The sequence below is a fragment of the Micropterus salmoides genome, unplaced genomic scaffold (assembly GCF_014851395.1).
Source record: "Micropterus salmoides isolate LMB-PRFRI ecotype aquatic unplaced genomic scaffold, ASM1485139v1 Ms_hic_scaffold_3971, whole genome shotgun sequence".
Classification (NCBI taxonomy): Eukaryota; Metazoa; Chordata; class Actinopteri; order Centrarchiformes; family Centrarchidae; genus Micropterus; species Micropterus salmoides.
Genome location: NW_024043341.1, coordinates 47,062 through 62,535, shown reverse-complemented (window position 1 = coordinate 62,535; position 15,474 = coordinate 47,062). Strand labels below are relative to the sequence as shown.

General features: G+C 51.0%; 14 non-coding genes across 14 annotated transcripts; all 14 read right to left on the bottom strand.

Annotated features, from left to right (window-relative positions):
• Window positions 1–124: 124 nt before the first annotated feature.
• Window positions 125–237, bottom strand: LOC119885291. Its single transcript, XR_005441263.1, has one exon. It is a non-coding gene; the product is annotated as a U5 spliceosomal RNA (small nuclear RNA).
• Window positions 238–1,206: 969 nt separating this feature from the next.
• On the bottom strand, window positions 1,207–1,398 carry LOC119885245. Its single transcript, XR_005441233.1, has one exon. It is a non-coding gene; the product is annotated as a U2 spliceosomal RNA (small nuclear RNA).
• Window positions 1,399–1,581: 183 nt separating this feature from the next.
• LOC119885290 lies at window positions 1,582–1,694 on the bottom strand. The gene has a single exon (XR_005441262.1). It is a non-coding gene; the product is annotated as a U5 spliceosomal RNA (small nuclear RNA).
• Window positions 1,695–2,663: 969 nt separating this feature from the next.
• LOC119885244 lies at window positions 2,664–2,855 on the bottom strand. Its single transcript, XR_005441232.1, has one exon. It is a non-coding gene; the product is annotated as a U2 spliceosomal RNA (small nuclear RNA).
• A 183-nt stretch (window positions 2,856–3,038) lies between these two features.
• LOC119885289 lies at window positions 3,039–3,151 on the bottom strand. Its single transcript, XR_005441261.1, has one exon. It is a non-coding gene; the product is annotated as a U5 spliceosomal RNA (small nuclear RNA).
• Window positions 3,152–4,119: 968 nt separating this feature from the next.
• Window positions 4,120–4,311, bottom strand: LOC119885243. The gene has a single exon (XR_005441231.1). It is a non-coding gene; the product is annotated as a U2 spliceosomal RNA (small nuclear RNA).
• Window positions 4,312–4,494: 183 nt separating this feature from the next.
• On the bottom strand, window positions 4,495–4,607 carry LOC119885288. Its single transcript, XR_005441260.1, has one exon. It is a non-coding gene; the product is annotated as a U5 spliceosomal RNA (small nuclear RNA).
• A 968-nt stretch (window positions 4,608–5,575) lies between these two features.
• On the bottom strand, window positions 5,576–5,757 carry LOC119885261. Its single transcript, XR_005441239.1, has one exon. It is a non-coding gene; the product is annotated as a U2 spliceosomal RNA (small nuclear RNA).
• Window positions 5,758–11,199: 5,442 nt separating this feature from the next.
• On the bottom strand, window positions 11,200–11,312 carry LOC119885286. Its single transcript, XR_005441258.1, has one exon. It is a non-coding gene; the product is annotated as a U5 spliceosomal RNA (small nuclear RNA).
• Window positions 11,313–12,280: 968 nt separating this feature from the next.
• LOC119885242 lies at window positions 12,281–12,472 on the bottom strand. The gene has a single exon (XR_005441230.1). It is a non-coding gene; the product is annotated as a U2 spliceosomal RNA (small nuclear RNA).
• A 183-nt stretch (window positions 12,473–12,655) lies between these two features.
• Window positions 12,656–12,768, bottom strand: LOC119885285. Its single transcript, XR_005441257.1, has one exon. It is a non-coding gene; the product is annotated as a U5 spliceosomal RNA (small nuclear RNA).
• A 969-nt stretch (window positions 12,769–13,737) lies between these two features.
• LOC119885235 lies at window positions 13,738–13,929 on the bottom strand. The gene has a single exon (XR_005441223.1). It is a non-coding gene; the product is annotated as a U2 spliceosomal RNA (small nuclear RNA).
• Window positions 13,930–14,112: 183 nt separating this feature from the next.
• Window positions 14,113–14,225, bottom strand: LOC119885283. The gene has a single exon (XR_005441256.1). It is a non-coding gene; the product is annotated as a U5 spliceosomal RNA (small nuclear RNA).
• Window positions 14,226–15,194: 969 nt separating this feature from the next.
• On the bottom strand, window positions 15,195–15,386 carry LOC119885287. The gene has a single exon (XR_005441259.1). It is a non-coding gene; the product is annotated as a U2 spliceosomal RNA (small nuclear RNA).
• Window positions 15,387–15,474: the final 88 nt, after the last annotated feature.

The window sequence follows — 15,474 nt, the reverse complement described above, 5'->3', positions numbered from 1 at the left end:
GCAGTGGTTTCAACTGCGCATAACAACGGCTGAGTCTCAGCACCTCCTCCCGAGCGCGCCTCGTCGCACCGCTCAACCTTGCCGGGGGCGGCGTTTTATTTCCTTTTCACAAACGCACGAGGCTCGGCCACACGGCAGAGCCTGCCAAAAATAGTTTTAACTCATTGGCGTCCCTCTCCACGGAAGTCTTTAGTAAAAGGCGAAAGACTTGTACGTTATGAAGAGAAACCCGAGTAAGTACGGGCCCCTCCTCCAGAGCCGCCGACGAGCCTAGTCGTCCCGGCCACTACCCTCACGGTAAGCCTCACTCTGCCTCTCGAGTCCCAAGTACCAGGCCACGCCCGTTCCCCTACCCCTCCCCAGGTCATGGCAGGCTCTATCCAATCGGGCTGCGGAGAGACGAAGGCCTGGCTTTTGGACAGAGGCTACCGAACGACTCGGGCTCTTGTAGCCTCTCGATGACGAGTGAGAGAAAGGGAGGGGAAATGTGGCCGATCGCTTCTCGGCCTTTTGGCCAAGACTGCAATGGCCTCCTCTTTCTGGTTAAAACCTTTGCCGGTTTGGGGCTTCGTTTTGTGTCACCAGCTTTTCTGGGAGGAGATTCACCTCATTCCTTGTGAATAAAATTTCAACTTTGCCGTAGCTGAAAAACTTTTGCAACAAGGAATTCATTGGTCCCGAGGACTGCCTACCTGTCCTCTGCCGGACTGCCACCTTGACCAGACCAAAGACGAGAAGGTAAGTGTGTTTTATTCACCGATTTAGCAGTTGTAGCAGGTTTTCTTGCTTCATTTGAGGTGTTTTAGTTTCTTGTATCCTTTCTACGCTGCGGTTCCTCCACCGTGTTGGCCAACCGTGCCGGGCCTACGGAGGCGCCGCAGTGTCCCCTCCCCACCTTCTGAGAGGCTCTATCCAATCGGAGAAATGAAGGCCTGGCTTTTGGACACAGGCTACCGAGCATCCGAAATACTCGGGCTCTCGATGACGAGTGGGAGAAAGGGAGGGGAAGTGCAGGGCACATTTAACAGCCATGCCGGTCCCAAATATCCCCTCGTCGTCTGCCAATCATAAAGTGCAAATCTCGCTGCCTTCTTCGAGGCTTCAGCTGGCCGCCCCCCCTCGACTGGCGCCTTTTTCGGGCCGGCGTCCGGCAGAGCGACGAACCTCTGCGTTTGGGTCAGTATTTTGGTTTTACACAAGGCAGGAGAAGGGTGCACCGCCCCCGGAGGCACTGCAATACCGGGTCGATGCGTGGAGTGGACGGAGCAAGCCCCTCGTCTCAGCTCCCGGTGCTAAAAATCCATTTAATATGTTGCCCCCTTATAGGGGACATATCAGATATTAAACTGATAAGAACAGATACTACACTTGATCTTAGCCAAAAGGCCGAGAAGCGATAACCCCCGCTGGTTGCTTCCAGCGCCCACCTCCCGGAGCAGTTCTCCCCCTGCCGTGGCGCAGTGGTTTCAACTGCGCATAACAACGGCTGAGTCTCAGCACCTCCTCCCGAGCGCGCCTCGTCGCACCGCTCAACCTTGCCGGGGGCGGCGTTTTATTTCCTTTTCACAAACGCACGAGGCTCGGCCACACGGCAGAGCCTGCCAAAAATAGTTTTAACTCATTGGCGTCCCTCTCCACGGAAGTCTTTAGTAAAAGGCGAAAGACTTGTACGTTATGAAGAGAAACCCGAGTAAGTACGGGCCCCTCCTCCAGAGCCGCCGACGAGCCTAGTCGTCCCGGCCACTACCCTCACGGTAAGCCTCACTCTGCCTCTCGAGTCCCAAGTACCAGGCCACGCCCGTTCCCCTACCCCTCCCCAGGTCATGGCAGGCTCTATCCAATCGGGCTGCGGAGAGACGAAGGCCTGGCTTTTGGACAGAGGCTACCGAACGACTCGGGCTCTTGTAGCCTCTCGATGACGAGTGAGAGAAAGGGAGGGGAAATGTGGCCGATCGCTTCTCGGCCTTTTGGCCAAGACTGCAATGGCCTCCTCTTTCTGGTTAAAACCTTTGCCGGTTTGGGGCTTCGTTTTGTGTCACCAGCTTTTCTGGGAGGAGATTCACCTCATTCCTTGTGAATAAAATTTCAACTTTGCCGTAGCTGAAAAACTTTTGCAACAAGGAATTCATTGGTCCCGAGGACTGCCTACCTGTCCTCTGCCGGACTGCCACCTTGACCAGACCAAAGACGAGAAGGTAAGTGTGTTTTATTCACCGATTTAGCAGTTGTAGCAGGTTTTCTTGCTTCATTTGAGGTGTTTTAGTTTCTTGTATCCTTTCTACGCTGCGGTTCCTCCACCGTGTTGGCCAACCGTGCCGGGCCTACGGAGGCGCCGCAGTGTCCCCTCCCCACCTTCTGAGAGGCTCTATCCAATCGGAGAAATGAAGGCCTGGCTTTTGGACACAGGCTACCGAGCATCCGAAATACTCGGGCTCTCGATGACGAGTGGGAGAAAGGGAGGGGAAGTGCAGGGCACATTTAACAGCCATGCCGGTCCCAAATATCCCCTCGTCGTCTGCCAATCATAAAGTGCAAATCTCGCTGCCTTCTTCGAGGCTTCAGCTGGCCGCCCCCCCTCGACTGGCGCCTTTTTCGGGCCGGCGTCCGGCAGAGCGACGAACCTCTGCGTTTGGGTCAGTATTTTGGTTTTACACAAGGCAGGAGAAGGGTGCACCGCCCCCGGAGGCACTGCAATACCGGGTCGATGCGTGGAGTGGACGGAGCAAGCCCCTCGTCTCAGCTCCCGGTGCTAAAAATCCATTTAATATGTTGCCCCCTTATAGGGGACATATCAGATATTAAACTGATAAGAACAGATACTACACTTGATCTTAGCCAAAAGGCCGAGAAGCGATAACCCCCGCTGGTTGCTTCCAGCGCCCACCTCCCGGAGCAGTTCTCCCCCTGCCGTGGCGCAGTGGTTTCAACTGCGCATAACAACGGCTGAGTCTCAGCACCTCCTCCCGAGCGCGCCTCGTCGCACCGCTCAACCTTGCCGGGGGCGGCGTTTTATTTCCTTTTCACAAACGCACGAGGCTCGGCCACACGGCAGAGCCTGCCAAAAATAGTTTTAACTCATTGGCGTCCCTCTCCACGGAAGTCTTTAGTAAAAGGCGAAAGACTTGTACGTTATGAAGAGAAACCCGAGTAAGTACGGGCCCCTCCTCCAGAGCCGCCGACGAGCCTAGTCGTCCCGGCCACTACCCTCACGGTAAGCCTCACTCTGCCTCTCGAGTCCCAAGTACCAGGCCACGCCCGTTCCCCTACCCCTCCCCAGGTCATGGCAGGCTCTATCCAATCGGGCTGCGGAGAGACGAAGGCCTGGCTTTTGGACAGAGGCTACCGAACGACTCGGGCTCTTGTAGCCTCTCGATGACGAGTGAGAGAAAGGGAGGGGAAATGTGGCCGATCGCTTCTCGGCCTTTTGGCCAAGACTGCAATGGCCTCCTCTTTCTGGTTAAAACCTTTGCCGGTTTGGGGCTTCGTTTTGTGTCACCAGCTTTTCTGGGAGGAGATTCACCTCATTCCTTGTGAATAAAATTTCAACTTTGCCGTAGCTGAAAAACTTTTGCAACAAGGAATTCATTGGTCCCGAGGACTGCCTACCTGTCCTCTGCCGGACTGCCACCTTGACCAGACCAAAGACGAGAAGGTAAGTGTGTTTTATTCACCGATTTAGCAGTTGTAGCAGGTTTTCTTGCTTCATTTGAGGTGTTTTAGTTTCTTGTATCCTTTCTACGCTGCGGTTCCTCCACCGTGTTGGCCAACCGTGCCGGGCCTACGGAGGCGCCGCAGTGTCCCCTCCCCACCTTCTGAGAGGCTCTATCCAATCGGAGAAATGAAGGCCTGGCTTTTGGACACAGGCTACCGAGCATCCGAAATACTCGGGCTCTCGATGACGAGTGGGAGAAAGGGAGGGGAAGTGCAGGGCACATTTAACAGCCATGCCGGTCCCAAATATCCCCTCGTCGTCTGCCAATCATAAAGTGCAAATCTCGCTGCCTTCTTCGAGGCTTCAGCTGGCCGCCCCCCTCGACTGGCGCCTTTTTCGGGCCGGCGTCCGGCAGAGCGACGAACCTCTGCGTTTGGGTCAGTATTTTGGTTTTACACAAGGCAGGAGAAGGGTGCACCGCCCCCGGAGGCACTGCAATACCGGGTCGATGCGTGGAGTGGACGGAGCAAGCCCCTCGTCTCAGCTCCCGGTGCTAAAAATCCATTTAATATGTTGCCCCCTTATAGGGGACATATCAGATATTAAACTGATAAGAACAGATACTACACTTGATCTTAGCCAAAAGGCCGAGAAGCGATAACCCCCGCTGGTTGCTTCCAGCGCCCACCTCCCGGAGCAGTTCTCCCCCTGCCGTGGCGCAGTGGTTTCAACTGCGCATAACAACGGCTGAGTCTCAGCACCTCCTCCCGAGCGCGCCTCGTCGCACCGCTCAACCTTGCCGGGGGCGGCGTTTTATTTCCTTTTCACAAACGCACGAGGCTCGGCCACACGGCAGAGCCTGCCAAAAATAGTTTTAACTCATTGGCGTCCCTCTCCACGGAAGTCTTTAGTAAAAGGCGAAAGACTTGTACGTTATGAAGAGAAACCCGAGTAAGTACGGGCCCCTCCTCCAGAGCCGCCGACGAGCCTAGTCGTCCCGGCCACTACCCTCACGGTAAGCCTCACTCTGCCTCTCGAGTCCCAAGTACCAGGCCACGCCCGTTCCCCTACCCCTCCCCAGGTCATGGCAGGCTCTATCCAATCGGGCTGCGGAGAGACGAAGGCCTGGCTTTTGGACAGAGGCTACCGAACGACTCGGGCTCTTGTAGCCTCTCGATGACGAGTGAGAGAAAGGGAGGGGAAATGTGGCCGATCGCTTCTCGGCCTTTTGGCCAAGACTGCAATGGCCTCCTCTTTCTGGTTAAAACCTTTGCCGGTTTGGGGCTTCGTTTTGTGTCACCAGCTTTTCTGGGAGGAGATTCACCTCATTCCTTGTGAATAAAATTTCAACTTTGCCGTAGCTGAAAAACTTTTGCAACAAGGAATTCATTGGTCCCGAGGACTGCCTACCTGTCCTCTGCCGGACTGCCACCTTGACCAGACCAAAGACGAGAAGGTAAGTGTGTTTTATTCACCGATTTAGCAGTTGTAGCAGGTTTTCTTGCTTCATTTGAGGTGTTTTAGTTTCTTGTATCCTTTCTACGCTGCGGTTCCTCCACCGTGTTGGCCAACCGTGCCGGGCCTACGGAGGCGCCGCAGTGTCCCCTCCCCACCTTCTGAGAGGCTCTATCCAATCGGAGAAATGAAGGCCTGGCTTTTGGACACAGGCTACCGAGCATCCGAAATACTCGGGCTCTCGATGACGAGTGGGAGAAAGGGAGGGGAAGTGCAGGGCACATTTAACAGCCATGCCGGTCCCAAATATCCCCTCGTCGTCTGCCAATCATAAAGTGCAAATCTCGCTGCCTTCTTCGAGGCTTCAGCTGGCCGCCCCCCTCGACTGGCGCCTTTTTCGGGCCGGCGTCCGGCAGAGCGACGAACCTCTGCGTTTGGGTCAGTATTTTGGTTTTACACAAGGCAGGAGAAGGGTGCACCGCCCCCGGAGGCACTGCAATACCGGGTCGATGCGTGGAGTGGACGGAGCAAGCCCCTCGTCTCAGCTCCCGGTGCTAAAAATCCATTTAATATGTTGCCCCCTTATAGGGGACATATCAGATATTAAACTGATAAGAACAGATTTTTTTTTTTTTTTTTGGAAAATATAATTTATTTGTGACATAAACATTCAATACACACATTTCAGTACTTACATCCCACCTATATTAATCCCACATCCAACACAAAACAACAATCCTCCCCCTCGGCATCTCTATACACAGTGTCCCTTTGTTACCTTAATTAGTAAAAAAAAAAAAAAAAAAAAAAACGACATCAACAAAACACAAGGTATACATCAATAACTCATGGAACCCAGTTCTCGAGCCCTCTCTTTTTTTCTTTTTTTCCCATTACGATGCATGGCATGTATGCATGAAGAGACCATAACAAAACCACTCCCATAACCATCATAATAAATCCACAACACCTTCTGTTGACCTCTATGAATTACCATAAATCATTTTCCATCTGTCTTTGATCGAGTCAATACCCCATTTTCTGATCTCTAATTGGTATCGCCTCTCTATTGAGTCTTCAATGCTCTTTATAGTTCCCAACACTGACCACTTGCTTCCTCCATTTAGCCCATCACATCTTACCTCCCACAACTTGTACTTTACTATAGATACGAGAAGCACTACTTTATGCAGTTTCTCCCTCTCCATATTAAATTCCATGTAAAGAACCCCTTCCCATGTCATATCCCTCAAAGACACAAACTTTTTACCCAACCCCTCCCAAATTTGTTGTGCGAAAAAACACTCAAATAATGCATGTTCCACCGTTTCTTTTCCCAAACATCCCTCTCTTGGACAGTACTTACTTCTTGTTAGGCCGTGATTAAACAAGGTGTTTCTTACTGCTAATCTCCTGTGAAGCACCAACCAATTAAAATCTTTCAACTGATTGTCCAACTGCTTAAACTGTGTTCTCTTCCATACTTCAGAAGGAATATGAACAGTTTCTCTTGGGTTGAACCTGGCCATCAATTCCTCATACAGTTTTCTATGATTGAGTACTAAATGACTATCCCAACACTCCTTGTACTTCTTTGCCCAACTGATTATTCCTTTATAGTACAAAGGCATAACCTCAGCTTTGGGAGACCTGTTATCCCATGCTACCCCTAAGGGCCTCAAATGCATAGCAAGCCAAAATTTCATTAAAGAGTGACATTTATGTTTTGGAGGTGACATAGTTATTTTACAGATATTTGAAAAAAAAATCACGTTCAACTTCAACCTGACATTTGGCATGTCTTTACCTCCTCTCTCAATGGGCTGGTACATTATTTCTCTTTTAATATATTCATACCCTCCCCACATGAAATTAAACAACATCCTTTGCAACTTTAAGCAAATCATTGCCGTCATGGGAAAAACACATGCCACATGAAGTAAGGCTGGCAATATATCGGCTTTTATAGCTAGGACTTTGCCACTGAATGACAGTTTTCTCAATTTCCACATGTTGAGCTTTGATAGCACTTTAGCTAATCTTACCTCCCAATTACTTTCAACATCATCCTTATTACCAAAGGATATACCCAATAATGTCATCGGCCCCGCGCACAGGGCAAGCCCATATGGCTTGTCATTCCTATCCTTCCACCTTCCCAGATATTTAATCAGTGACTTCCCTTTATTAATCCTAGACCCTGAAGCACTCGAGAACACTTCAATAACATTAATAGCTTCCTTTAAACAAAAGTCATTTTCTAAATACAATACAGTGTCGTCTGCAAACTGAGATATAACCAATGTTTCCCCACCTGGCAACGGTAGACCCCTGATTTTAGCATTTTTTCTAATTGCACATGCCAAAATTTCAATAAACACAACATACAAAGGGGCTGATGCAGGGCACCCCTGCCTGACGCCCCTGGTTTGCTTAAACAAAACTCCCATGTTGCCATTGACATTAACTCTACTTCCTACCTCTGTGTATAAAATCTTCAGCCAACTTCTAAATCTTTTACCAAACCCAAATCTTTCCAAAATCCTAAATAAAAATTTGTGATTGACCCTATCAAAAGCTTTTTCCTGATCAAGACTGAGCACAATAAGGGGAAAATTTCTATCCTCGGAATAGGCTAGTACATCTCTGTGCATTTGCAGATTCCATTGTATCTGTCTGCCTTGTACTGCACAAGTTTGATCCAGTCCTATAATGAACTCCAAGGCGGATACCAACCTGTTTGTTAGAATTTTACTAAAAATCTTATAATCTGTGCACAACATCGTTAAGGGTCTGTAGTTGGATATATCTCGAACGTCCCCTTTTTTATATAGCAGGGAAATCACCCCCTCTCTCATTGTGCTCCCCATTATCCCAGATGTGCAAATGAAAGTAAACAAATCTAACAACTGAGGCCCAATATCTTCCCAGAAAACCAAGTAAAATTCTTTTGTAAGTCCATCCACTCCTGGCACCTTCCCTTTCTTTAAAGACTGAAGCGCCTTCAAAATTTCTTCCAATTGTATGTCTTTATCCAACTCTAGTTTCAGATAGTCGGGGATTGAGCTATCTACATTATTCAACAGCAGTGAACCCTTACTATAATCTACTATTTCTGCGCTAAAAAACTTGGAATAATTACCCGAAGCAATTTCTACCAGCCCTTCCGGATCGTCAATTTCCTCCCCTCGTTCATTTAGAAGGGAGGCTATTCTCCTTCTCTTTGCCCGTACTTTAGACTGCTTGAAAAAATAGGATGAACATTTCTCATCCTTTTCCCATTTTTCATCAAGACTCCTGAATTTATAAGCCTCAGCCCTCTTATGAAAAAATAGCCTCTGCTCGTTTTGCCAGCGTTTCAATAATTCCTCATCTATGCGCTCACCAGTGTTTTGTTGTGCCATTAAATTTTCTATTGATTTTTGCAATTGATAATATTCTTTAAACTCCGCTTTTCTGGATTCTTTTGAGTACACCTGTATGTAATGTTTAATACGGACCTTTGTGCTTTCCCACCATCCAGATACATTACCATAAAACATCTTCATTTTAATGCACTCCTTGAAGAAACTCCTGAACCCTACCCTAAACTGCCGGGCTCCAAGAATACTGTTATTCAATTTCCAGTACCCTTTCCCAAAACATGTCACCTTCAGGTTTAATACAACAGAGAGCATGTTGTGATCTGAGTAGAAAACAGGTGACACTTGTGCCTCAAACACCTGAAAATCTAACGGACAAAAAATATAATCTATTCTACTCCGTGCCCCTCTACTGTTTCCCCATGTGAAACCAGGGTCATCAGAGTTAAAACTCCTAAAACTATCAACTAAACTGTACTTTTTTACCAAACTATGGAAGTTAACTCCCATGTTTTTGCCCTCACTAGGAGAGTTGAAATCACCTCCAACGATTACATGACGATTGGTCATGAAAACGGTGTCTAACTTAAGAAATAGCTCATTTCGTTCTTTTGGTGCAGCATGGGCATATATATTTACCACTCTTAAACTCTTACCCTTCCAGTCAACATCTGTGACCAAAACCCTCCCCTGTATCACAGAAAAACTCCCGACTATTTTAACTTCCACATTCCCACTTAACGTCCCCACCCCAGATGAGTGAACACCCCCAATGCTCCATCTAGAGTCCCCTTTAACCCACTCTTTTGTGAACCCCTTCACATCCTCCACAGTCTTTAGGTGGACCTCTTGCAAGAGGCACAAAGAAAAATCCACTGAACTTAAATGAGAAAAAACTACTGCTCTCTTTGATGCATTTCTCAACCCCCTCACATTTATAGTTAATATATGAAATAAAGACAGACTATGCAAAAAAAAGAAAAATGGAGGAAGTGACAGAAAAAAAAGGAGCCCAAAACAGTATGCTCACTCACGTTGCTCTTTCCACCAATCATGGCAGAAAGTCCTCCTCATCTGGCTCCTTCAGTGGGAAAGAGCACTCTGAACTGGAAGGGCTATCTTCTGAGAGTACGGGGCAGCTTCTCGGGGCAGGAGGAGCATCCGAGGAGAATACAGCTATGCAGGGAGGCTCTCCTGGGACACCGCTAGCTGGAACCTTACTACTGGACGATGCAGTCATGCCTTTCTGGGTTAACGCCTCCCCAGCTTCCTCACTCTCCAGGCAATCGTCCACAGCTGCCGCAGCGCTGCCCCCCTCCTTTGCCGCATTGTCAGTGATCTCATGCACCTGTCCAGTCTCCTTTCCCTCCTGCATTTCTTCCCAAACCTCAGAAACAAGTACCCCAAACCTGTTCGCCTCAACGAGCAGAGGAGAGGATGGTGGTGAAAGCAACAAGCTCGTCTTTGCCCTCTTTCTCTTACTTTTTCCTCCTTTCTTCCCCGCGACCCACTCAATAACAGAAGAAGCCTCCTCCAAACTCTCAGCTTCCCCCCCCTGCTTCCCCCAGGCGTCCTCGCTCTCTGCCTGGACTGACACCACCTCCAGTGCATCTGCCCCCTTTGTCTCCACCACTCCTCCCGTGAGCTCGGCAATTACGTCCTCAATTGCTCTTAAGGATGTGGAGCGTGGGTCGTCACATGCGGGTCCATCCCTGTGTTGCGCACCTGGGGCCACCGACTCCCGTCTGGCAGCACGTGCATACGAAGACCCCACTTCTGGGCAATGCCCAAATAAATGTCCTTCCAGCCCACATAAACTACATTTTTTTGGCTGATCACAATTTCTCATGGTGTGTCCCAAACTATCACAGTTTCTGCACCGCACCTGTCTGCAAGACCTTGCCAGGTGTCCATATGAAGCACATTGCCTGCAGTACAGCGGCTGACCCCCATAGACTAGGAAACCTCTATGGGAGCCAATGGTGAAGGTAGCGGGGGGATGGCAAAAACCATCATAACCATTCGGGTCTTCCTTCAGCATGACCCGGAATTGCCGTTTTCCGGTCCATATCCCCAGCACATCCTTAATGTCTCCCATACTTGTTAACACAGTCACGTACCTGGCAAGAAAATACCTGGTTGCTTCCTCTGACACCCAAGGGTTGTAAATGTGCACAGTCACAATGCGCTCACCAGTACGACACAGGCTGAGCACCCTGAAGTTTTTCAGCAATCCGTCTGCCAATCGAAGTGCTAATCCTTTCACCTCCTCCATCTTGGTAACGGTGTAAAACGTGACGTCGTAATACTTGTCCGTGGCGTTTTTCTGCAGACACAGAAGGTCGTCAATCTTGAGGCACAGAGCTCCAAACAGAATGGCTTGTCCAAAAATCTTTCTCTCCATTAACTCGTCGGTACTGTTCCACACAAACCTAAGCGTATTTTTCAGCACGGCATGCACCTGCTGTGAGTTAGCTGACGATGTCATTGTAGACTGTCAACAGATCCTCCTCTTACTCAATCTTAGCCAAAAGGCCGAGAAGCGATAACCCCCGCTGGTTGCTTCCAGCGCCCACCTCCCGGAGCAGTTCTCCCCCTGCCGTGGCGCAGTGGTTTCAACTGCGCATAACAACGGCTGAGTCTCAGCACCTCCTCCCGAGCGCGCCTCGTCGCACCGCTCAACCTTGCCGGGGGCGGCGTTTTATTTCCTTTTCACAAACGCACGAGGCTCGGCCACACGGCAGAGCCTGCCAAAAATAGTTTTAACTCATTGGCGTCCCTCTCCACGGAAGTCTTTAGTAAAAGGCGAAAGACTTGTACGTTATGAAGAGAAACCCGAGTAAGTACGGGCCCCTCCTCCAGAGCCGCCGACGAGCCTAGTCGTCCCGGCCACTACCCTCACGGTAAGCCTCACTCTGCCTCTCGAGTCCCAAGTACCAGGCCACGCCCGTTCCCCTACCCCTCCCCAGGTCATGGCAGGCTCTATCCAATCGGGCTGCGGAGAGACGAAGGCCTGGCTTTTGGACAGAGGCTACCGAACGACTCGGGCTCTTGTAGCCTCTCGATGACGAGTGAGAGAAAGGGAGGGGAAATGTGGCCGATCGCTTCTCGGCCTTTTGGCCAAGACTGCAATGGCCTCCTCTTTCTGGTTAAAACCTTTGCCGGTTTGGGGCTTCGTTTTGTGTCACCAGCTTTTCTGGGAGGAGATTCACCTCATTCCTTGTGAATAAAATTTCAACTTTGCCGTAGCTGAAAAACTTTTGCAACAAGGAATTCATTGGTCCCGAGGACTGCCTACCTGTCCTCTGCCGGACTGCCACCTTGACCAGACCAAAGACGAGAAGGTAAGTGTGTTTTATTCACCGATTTAGCAGTTGTAGCAGGTTTTCTTGCTTCATTTGAGGTGTTTTAGTTTCTTGTATCCTTTCTACGCTGCGGTTCCTCCACCGTGTTGGCCAACCGTGCCGGGCCTACGGAGGCGCCGCAGTGTCCCCTCCCCACCTTCTGAGAGGCTCTATCCAATCGGAGAAATGAAGGCCTGGCTTTTGGACACAGGCTACCGAGCATCCGAAATACTCGGGCTCTCGATGACGAGTGGGAGAAAGGGAGGGGAAGTGCAGGGCACATTTAACAGCCATGCCGGTCCCAAATATCCCCTCGTCGTCTGCCAATCATAAAGTGCAAATCTCGCTGCCTTCTTCGAGGCTTCAGCTGGCCGCCCCCCCTCGACTGGCGCCTTTTTCGGGCCGGCGTCCGGCAGAGCGACGACCTCTGCGTTTGGGTCAGTATTTTGGTTTTACACAAGGCAGGAGAAGGGTGCACCGCCCCCGGAGGCACTGCAATACCGGGTCGATGCGTGGAGTGGACGGAGCAAGCCCCTCGTCTCAGCTCCCGGTGCTAAAAATCCATTTAATATGTTGCCCCCTTATAGGGGACATATCAGATATTAAACTGATAAGAACAGATACTACACTTGATCTTAGCCAAAAGGCCGAGAAGCGATAACCCCCGCTGGTTGCTTCCAGCGCCCACCTCCCGGAGCAGTTCTCCCCCTGCCGTGGCGCAGTGGTTTCAACTGCGCATAACAACGGCTGAGTCTCAGCACCTCCTCCCGAGCGCGCCTCGTCGCACCGCTCAACCTTGCCGGGGGCGGCGTTTTATTTCCTTTTCACAAACGCACGAGGCTCGGCCACACGGCAGAGCCTGCCAAAAATAGTTTTAACTCATTGGCGTCCCTCTCCACGGAAGTCTTTAGTAAAAGGCGAAAGACTTGTACGTTATGAAGAGAAACCCGAGTAAGTACGGGCCCCTCCTCCAGAGCCGCCGACGAGCCTAGTCGTCCCGGCCACTACCCTCACGGTAAGCCTCACTCTGCCTCTCGAGTCCCAAGTACCAGGCCACGCCCGTTCCCCTACCCCTCCCCAGGTCATGGCAGGCTCTATCCAATCGGGCTGCGGAGAGACGAAGGCCTGGCTTTTGGACAGAGGCTACCGAACGACTCGGGCTCTTGTAGCCTCTCGATGACGAGTGAGAGAAAGGGAGGGGAAATGTGGCCGATCGCTTCTCGGCCTTTTGGCCAAGACTGCAATGGCCTCCTCTTTCTGGTTAAAACCTTTGCCGGTTTGGGGCTTCGTTTTGTGTCACCAGCTTTTCTGGGAGGAGATTCACCTCATTCCTTGTGAATAAAATTTCAACTTTGCCGTAGCTGAAAAACTTTTGCAACAAGGAATTCATTGGTCCCGAGGACTGCCTACCTGTCCTCTGCCGGACTGCCACCTTGACCAGACCAAAGACGAGAAGGTAAGTGTGTTTTATTCACCGATTTAGCAGTTGTAGCAGGTTTTCTTGCTTCATTTGAGGTGTTTTAGTTTCTTGTATCCTTTCTACGCTGCGGTTCCTCCACCGTGTTGGCCAACCGTGCCGGGCCTACGGAGGCGCCGCAGTGTCCCCTCCCCACCTTCTGAGAGGCTCTATCCAATCGGAGAAATGAAGGCCTGGCTTTTGGACACAGGCTACCGAGCATCCGAAATACTCGGGCTCTCGATGACGAGTGGGAGAAAGGGAGGGGAAGTGCAGGGCACATTTAACAGCCATGCCGGTCCCAAATATCCCCTCGTCGTCTGCCAATCATAAAGTGCAAATCTCGCTGCCTTCTTCGAGGCTTCAGCTGGCCGCCCCCCCTCGACTGGCGCCTTTTTCGGGCCGGCGTCCGGCAGAGCGACGAACCTCTGCGTTTGGGTCAGTATTTTGGTTTTACACAAGGCAGGAGAAGGGTGCACCGCCCCCGGAGGCACTGCAATACCGGGTCGATGCGTGGAGTGGACGGAGCAAGCCCCTCGTCTCAGCTCCCGGTGCTAAAAATCCATTTAATATGTTGCCCCCTTATAGGGGACATATCAGATATTAAACTGATAAGAACAGATACTACACTTGATCTTAGCCAAAAGGCCGAGAAGCGATAACCCCCGCTGGTTGCTTCCAGCGCCCACCTCCCGGAGCAGTTCTCCCCCTGCCGTGGCGCAGTGGTTTCAACTGCGCATAACAACGGCTGAGTCTCAGCACCTCCTCCCGAGCGCGCCTCGTCGCACCGCTCAACCTTGCCGGGGGCGGCGTTTTATTTCCTTTTCACAAACGCACGAGGCTCGGCCACACGGCAGAGCCTGCCAAAAATAGTTTTAACTCATTGGCGTCCCTCTCCACGGAAGTCTTTAGTAAAAGGCGAAAGACTTGTACGTTATGAAGAGAAACCCGAGTAAGTACGGGCCCCTCCTCCAGAGCCGCCGACGAGCCTAGTCGTCCCGGCCACTACCCTCACGGTAAGCCTCACTCTGCCTCTCGAGTCCCAAGTACCAGGCCACGCCCGTTCCCCTACCCCTCCCCAGGTCATGGCAGGCTCTATCCAATCGGGCTGCGGAGAGACGAAGGCCTGGCTTTTGGACAGAGGCTACCGAACGACTCGGGCTCTTGTAGCCTCTCGATGACGAGTGAGAGAAAGGGAGGGGAAATGTGGCCGATCGCTTCTCGGCCTTTTGGCCAAGACTGCAATGGCCTCCTCTTTCTGGTTAAAACCTTTGCCGGTTTGGGGCTTCGTTTTGTGTCACCAGCTTTTCTGGGAGGAGATTCACCTCATTCCTTGTGAATAAAATTTCAACTTTGCCGTAGCTGAAAAACTTTTGCAACAAGGAATTCATTGGTCCCGAGGACTGCCTACCTGTCCTCTGCCGGACTGCCACCTTGACCAGACCAAAGACGAGAAGGTAAGTGTGTTTTATTCACCGATTTAGCAGTTGTAGCAGGTTTTCTTGCTTCATTTGAGGTGTTTTAGTTTCTTGTATCCTTTCTACGCTGCGGTTCCTCCACCGTGTTGGCCAACCGTGCCGGGCCTACGGAGGCGCCGCAGTGTCCCCTCCCCACCTTCTGAGAGGCTCTATCCAATCGGAGAAATGAAGGCCTGGCTTTTGGACACAGGCTACCGAGCATCCGAAATACTCGGGCTCTCGATGACGAGTGGGAGAAAGGGAGGGGAAGTGCAGGGCACATTTAACAGCCATGCCGGTCCCAAATATCCCCTCGTCGTCTGCCAATCATAAAGTGCAAATCTCGCTGCCTTCTTCGAGGCTTCAGCTGGCCGCCCCCCCTCGACTGGCGCCTTTTTCGGGCCGGCGTCCGGCAGAGCGACGAACCTCTGCGTTTGGGTCAGTATTTTGGTTTTACACAAGGCAGGAGAAGGGTGCACCGCCCCCGGAGGCACTGCAATACCGGGTCGATGCGTGGAGTGGACGGAGCAAGCCCCTCGTCTCAGCTCCCGGTGCTAAAAATCCATTTAATATGTTGCCCCCTTATAGGGGACATATCAGATATTAAACTGATAAGAACAGATACTACACTTGATCTTAGCCAAAAGGCCGAGAAGCGATAACCCCCGCTGGTTGCTTCCAGCGCCCACCTCCCGGAGCAGTTCTCCCCCTGCCGTGGCGCAGTGGTTTCAACTGCGCATAACAACGG